Consider the following 7,125-nt stretch of genomic DNA (forward strand, 5'->3'; position numbering starts at 1 on the left):
TTTAAACTGAATTAAAATTAATATAGTAATTTTTATTGTTTGGTGGGCCAGAGTTTAAACTGAACTAAAAAAATTACAGGTGTCGCATCTCTATCTGATGTCTAGTGTATTACTTTACGAAGAAGCCAAAGAAAATTCACAATTTACGTTTCTCGGTGAAATCTGCTTTTCTAAATAAATACGGTTTGAAGATTTTAAAATTATTATTATTATTATTTCTTAGTAAGATCTTATTTAAGCCTGAGTAGTCTAATTCAAGGTCAAGCAAACCTGATTTCATTTTGCGAAAATCTGTTTAGATTCTCTTCGGAACACAAGAAATTTTCTGGTTAGTATTTATACAAATTTTATTAATTTTATTTTTATATTTTTTGAAAAAGTAACAATTTCTCTATGGTGTAGGTTTTTGGGAATGATTATATGTGAAGAGTACGTGTTATGAAGTAGGGTAATCATATCCCATGCTATGAAGATTGGAAAAAAGAAATGTGTTTGAAAAAGCTTTTGTGAGATGATCGGACTAACAGGTGCCACCGTGTCCCATATTTCCTCAAGTGTTTGGCCTGGTCAAACGCACAGACCAAATCAGGAGGTACAATTATGAGTGTTACATGTCTTTATTAAAATTCATTCCTCGATAAATATAATCTATTGATTAATTTATTGAATCTTTATGATGCAGGCATGGAGCAGTAATTGTTAACATTGGCTGATTTATTTTAAATTGCTTTGTTAGATGATATCACTTTCTGGGCATAGTTGCATTTGATATTCAGTAGGTATCCTTGAATCACAACTCACTCAGGGTTTCATTTATTTTTCGATTGTTTGTTAATTCTGGATATGTGAAATACTTTAATTTGCTGAATGGATTACTGGTCCCACTATTTTGATTAATTGCTTTTTCAATATCTTTAATATATACTGTATTATATATATAATATATATATATAGAGAGAGAGAGACCATGGTGCAATTATAAATAATTTTTCAGACTCTGGGCTTCAAAGGTTGCACTATTTTTTTCCTCCAGTTTTCTGCAGAGAAAAACAGATGGTAATTTATGCGCCAACTTTATTTATATGCTTACACCACCATCTCAAACTTTATTATTTAATATATATATTGGTGTGTTGTGTTGTATTTCCCCGGGCTCCATGTACATCTTTTCTTATTTTATATAGAAACTTACCCCTTTAAATGTAAAATATTTTTTGTGTTGTGTTGTATTTCCCCGGGCTCCATGTACATCTTTTCTTATTTTATATAGAAACTTACCCCTTTAAATGTAAAATATTTTTTTAAAAAAATATTTTTCTTTTTCAAAGTAAAATATTTTTTTTATTTTTACATTATCGGTATTTGGCAAAGGTCTACATCGAGATTGAGGCCGATTCCATCAGGTGGGGTATGTAAAATAACTTGTCGAAAATTTATGAATAAATTATTTTTGTTAAATTTTAATATTTTTTTTCTTCGAAAATATTTTACTATCAATTACCAAAAAATAAAAAAATATTTTACGTTCAAACAAATGTACCCTAAACTTAGAAAATGATTTCTGCCATTCCATCTAACATTGTGAAATTGACACAAAATAGTAACAAAAATTATCTTGTATATATAAAAAACAAAATCATACCGTACATTTAAAATAATAAACTAGGACTTAGAATGCACTTTTATTTGAGTAGCACTGCTGATCATATATATATATATCATCCAAATAAAAGGAATGTGAGGTTACAAATGACTAAAATTCCCCCCACAAATATGTGAACCCGCTGCTTTGCTTGTTTCGGTTTTACCAACTTATACTTCTATGGATGACCGTTAATTTATACGGCACCGGGCATACGTGGTCCCATACGACTGCCTCAATGGGTCAATTTGTTTGATTTGAGACTTTTGAACCTTTTGGTACTCGTCCTGATGGCATAGCAGATTGACCGTGGTGTGGATGATTTTTATTTGATGCCATTTTACTTCCTCCGTCATCTGCAAAACTCAAATATGAATATGAAATATGAATGTGTGAGAGAGACGAGAGAAGAGAGAGAAAGCTAGAGAGGGAGAGTACTTGCGCTTTTGGCCGTGGTGTGGAGGAGGGTTTTTAGTTGATGCCGTATTACTTCCTCCGCGATCTGCAAAACTCAAATCAACAAAATGAATGAATATGAATGTGGGAGAGAGACCTAGAGAAGAGAGAGAAAGAGAGCTTATACTTCTGTCGATTACTGTTTGTACGGCACCGGTTGTAGTCAGTACAGCGTCCCAAACTACTGCGTCATGCTGGAAAGGATTGGTAACCTGCAAAACTCAACACAACAAAATGAATGAATATGAATGTGTGAGAGAGACCGAGAGAAGAGAGAGAAAGCTAGGGAGGGAGAGTACTTACGGTTGCTGGGAGTGGTGGCTAATTTCCGCGCAAGAGAGTACATGAGATGAAACCATGATAATCCAAATCACGAACAAGCAGCATATGATGGAAGAAGTGGTCGAGGAAGCTTTGCTTATTATTTTAATTTGCGGCTCCAACCAAGAACTGAATACGGAAAGATGTACTATATCTAGGGTGGTAAAATAATAAAATAGGTTAGGAATTATAACTCGCTCATATATGTTTTAATAAATTTGAATTAACTATATTTAACATGGGTCAGCAGTAAGTTGGATAATTTTTAACCGTGATATATATAAATATTGTAGGTCTTACTTTTGCAAGTGGGTGATCAATGTACAAGACTTGGACTTATAAAGTGACAAGTCACTGACTTTATCATACTACAAGAGTTTCCAAAATTGAATGGAAAAATAAAGAATAAAACAAATGGAGAGCGTAGAAAAAGGTGGAATATGGTAGGGTTCATAGTTAGTTGTAAGCATAGATATTCGACCACCGGGACTGGTCAATGCATATTTAGCCAAAAATGAAAGACTTATAACCAGATCTACACGGCATAATGTTAAAGATCAATGCCCAACTCCGGACGCCTAAAATTAATGTTATTGGGAACAAATTAACAATCACAAAGCCGTTTAAAAAATAATAAAAAAATAAAAAAAAGCAATGATCTAACAAATCCATTATATCAAAGTAAAATGGGAAACACTTATAAAAGTATGTCCGCCGTACTAACAATAATGTATCAAATTGGATTGGATCTGCGGATTAGATTTTATCTAAATTATTCATTATTATTTTTATAATTAATATTATTTATTATTTATTTATCTTTTAACCATAACCCAATAGATAATATTTTAATTTATTAATGTTAAATTCATATATTTAAATAATTATTAACTAATACATCCTAGAGTCCATTAAATTATCATTAAATAATTAAATTAATAACTAATATATTTTGAAAATATATATATAAATTTCACGGATCGGATAGGATAGGACTCACAAATCGGATTTTTAATATCCCAATCCGTGAGCTACGGATTAGATTTTTTTGAATCCATCATTGATCCGTGAGTGTAGCAATTCGATCTGATCCGTACGGATTTGATCGAATTCACGGATTATTTGTCCACTCCTAATTGTGACTGATCGACTCTACCTGCAACTAAAATCATTGCAATACTTGTTGAGACTTCTTGTATTTTTTGTCTTCTGGACATCAACCCCAGTTGAATGATACCACTTATTGAGCATAACGGAAGCGAAAGATTTAAATCAGAAGAAGAAAAGTAATTCCAATTTACATGGTGTAGGTGTTGAATATATCTCACTTCAGATGGCTCACATTTCTTGCTCAAACGGTTAATAGACAATGCCACATCATCAACAATGGACCACAAAGCTTGGTCAAATGGTCAACAAGCGACGCTACATCAGAAACGATGGCCCACAAGTCAAACGGTCGAACGGTCTAAATTACGTGACACTTACCACGTCGGTATACCTCGAACAGAAGATTGAAGACTTGAAGACCTGAGTTGGGAGCATGACTCAGGATTACTTAGGATCTGAGGAGGTTCTTGGTTTGGTGGATGAAGTTCAGGGCTCGTTGAGTTGACACTCGACTTGACTCGTTGAGAGAGAGACACCATTTTGACTCCCATACATTTTAGACCCATTTTAATTAATATTATTTTATAATGTTAATGGGCTCCACATATGTCATCACCCAACCTCTCACTTGGCCTGTATAAGGATGTGCTCCAAGACCAAGTAGAGGTAGAGCAAAAGAAAGGGAGGAGGAGATAATCTCTCATACTTTCTCCATACATCTTCACCAAGGGAGTCAATGATATACTATTACATTGTCATCTTTAACTTCTCTCTCTCGAGTTTGCCTGTGCTTCCATCTCTCTTAGTCTACTTCAGATTCTATTGTGTCGTTTGGATCACTTAGATTTGTGCATGATATCACCATTTATATGCATTTTATCGTGTTACGAAAATGAACCCCTACACATGGTTCACCCAAACTCATCACTACATAATCTCCACCCATTGTCCTCTCTTCTTGCAAGATTGCCCTGTCTTTCTACTCATACCTCTCAATAATAATGTACGTATACATTTGAAGAGCCCAACCCTCAACTGCTTATTCAACAAGGATTACATTTCCCTGTTATTATCAAAAAAAATTATACGCTGAAATATGGCTCTACATGCAACACACATAATAATTATAATAGAATTTATGACATTATCCTAATAACATTTCGGAATAAAACTTTTAGGTTAGCTGAATAGAAAAATATATGTGAATAAACTCAGACTTTTTTTCTGTCTTTACCCTTTAATCATGTGTAAGAGAGATTGATAAAAAATAAAAAAATAAAAAATAAAAAATAAAAACCATAGCCATTGGCAAGAGCAATCTGACAACCAGAACAGGAAAAGAGAAGATCGAAGAAGAGGACAAGAAAGGTTTTGGCATTCAAACCGTCAATAGGTTATTTAATTTATTTTGTGATTATCTAATTTATTTATTATTTGATGTTCTAATCAATCAACTGACTAAAGAAAAAACAAAAATTATTTGAAATTATAACTACTATTAAAATTATAACTACAAACGAACAGAAATGCTACAAATATATATCACAATGAGGTTATTATTAAACCTATTAAAATAAAATATTATAAGTCGACCCTTTAATTTTGCATCTATTATTTTGGTTCAAATATATTTATTTATTTATATTACATTATTATTATTATTATTATTACTACAAGATTGCCCCACTAAAAAAAATTATCAACTCTGCCACCGGATCATATCATATATATCATCCAAATAAAAGCTCTGTAGTTACAAATGACTAAAATTCCCGCCCACAAATATGTGAACCAGCTGCTTTGCTTGTTTCGGTTTCACCAACTTGTACTTCTATGGATTAGCGTTTCTACGGCACCGGTTATATGTGGCACAGATGTTTCTGACTCTTGCTCCAGTACTTCCTACATTTTTATAGCCACTTTTGGTAGGTGCTTTTGGTACTGGTCCTGATGGCATAGCAGATCCGGCGTGGCGTGGGTGGTTTTTAGTTGATTGCATATGACTTCCTCCGTGTTCTGCAAAACTCAATACAACAAAATGAATGAATATGAATGTGTGAGAGAGACCGAGAGAAGAGAGAGAAAGCTAGAGAGGGAGAGCACTTACGGTTGCTGGCTAATTTCCGCGCAGAGAGTACATGAGGTGAAACCATGATAATCCAAATCACGAACAAGCAGCATATGATGGAAGAAGTGGTCGAGGAAGCTTTGTTTATCATTTTAATTTGCGGCTCCTACCAAGAACTGAATACAGATAGTTGTAGGATATCCTATATGCGTTTATAATTATATATATAAGTTAATTAGCGGTGATATATATAAGTATTGTATGTCTTATTTTTGCAAGTGGGTGGGTGATCAATGTAGAAGACTTGGACTTATAAAGTGACAAGTCACTGACTTTAGCATTTCCAAAATTGAAATGGAAAAATAAAGAATAAAACAAATGGAAAGTTTAGAAAAAGGTGGAATATGGTAGGGTTCATAGGTTGTAAGCATCGATCACCAGGACTGACCGATGCATATTTAGTCAAAAATGAAAGACCAATACCTAAATTTACACTCTGCATATTTAGCCAAAATGAAAGACCAATATCCAGATCCACACGGCATGATGTTAAAGATCAATGCCTAACTATGCACGCCTAAAATTAACAATCATAAACCAGTAAAAAAAAGAAAAAACAATGATCTAACAAACCCATTATATATACTTAAGTAAAACGGGTCAATTGCATAAAATATTTTAAAAGTATGTTTACAGTGCATATCACACTCCTCACGTACAAAAAATAACTTTAAAGTTTAATTTGGTACAAATAGGTCCCTCTGACAAATTGAAACCTCAAGTTAACTAAATTACATTTACTAACCATTTTATAAAATATATAAAAATAAATAAATTTATAAAATGACCAAAAATGATACTATTGGAGGACGCCGGCAATGGATAAGTAAAGATAAAAATAGAAATTAGAAGTACAAAAAAAAAAAAGTAAAAATAAAAATAGAAATAAAAAACAAAAATAAAGTACACAAAAATTAACTTGTGAAAATGAATTCTATCATTCCATCTAACATTGTGAAATTCCAATTTTGTTACGACAAAAAGTGTGAAGAAAATTATCTAGTCTATATAAAAAAAACAAAATCATACCATACATTTAAAAATATAAACTAGACTTGGAACGCATATGACTTATACCTTTTTATTTGAGCAAGTACACAAAAATTAACAATATAACATTGCAAAAATATCACAATGCTGCAATATAACTTGCTAAAAATATATTAGCATGGCATACAACTAACTACTCTTGCATCGCACAACTATTTCACATTTCACTGATTTTTTATAAAGAAAATAATTATATAATTCTCTCTCAAAATTTTTTTTTGGACAATTATGTTATTTCCTTTCCTTTAAAACACAACTGGAGTACGAGACTAATTTTTTAGTGCGTCCATAAAATTAATAATATAGGTATTTTTAATTAATAATATAGGTATTTTAGAGGAATGTGATAAATATAATAATACTCTAATGTTATTTCCATAGTATAATATATTTGTTATTTAACAATATGAAACATTAA

General features: G+C 32.0%; 1 long non-coding RNA gene across 1 annotated transcript; it reads right to left on the minus strand.

Annotated features, from left to right (window-relative positions):
• Positions 1-1,601: 1,601 nt before the first annotated feature.
• Positions 1,602-2,728, minus strand: LOC132286828 (uncharacterized). The gene is made up of 4 exons (XR_009472870.1): positions 2,402-2,728; positions 2,226-2,310; positions 2,081-2,144; positions 1,602-1,998 (listed from the first exon to the last, which is right to left on the minus strand). It is a non-coding gene; the product is annotated as an uncharacterized LOC132286828 (long non-coding RNA).
• Between the last annotated feature and the right edge of the window lie 4,397 nt (positions 2,729-7,125).

The sequence above is a fragment of the Cornus florida genome, unplaced genomic scaffold (assembly GCF_030987335.1).
Source record: "Cornus florida cultivar Cherokee Brave unplaced genomic scaffold, ASM3098733v1 CherokeeBrave_3.0.0_Hap2_Chr02, whole genome shotgun sequence".
Lineage (NCBI taxonomy): Eukaryota > Viridiplantae > Streptophyta > Magnoliopsida > Cornales > Cornaceae > Cornus > Cornus florida.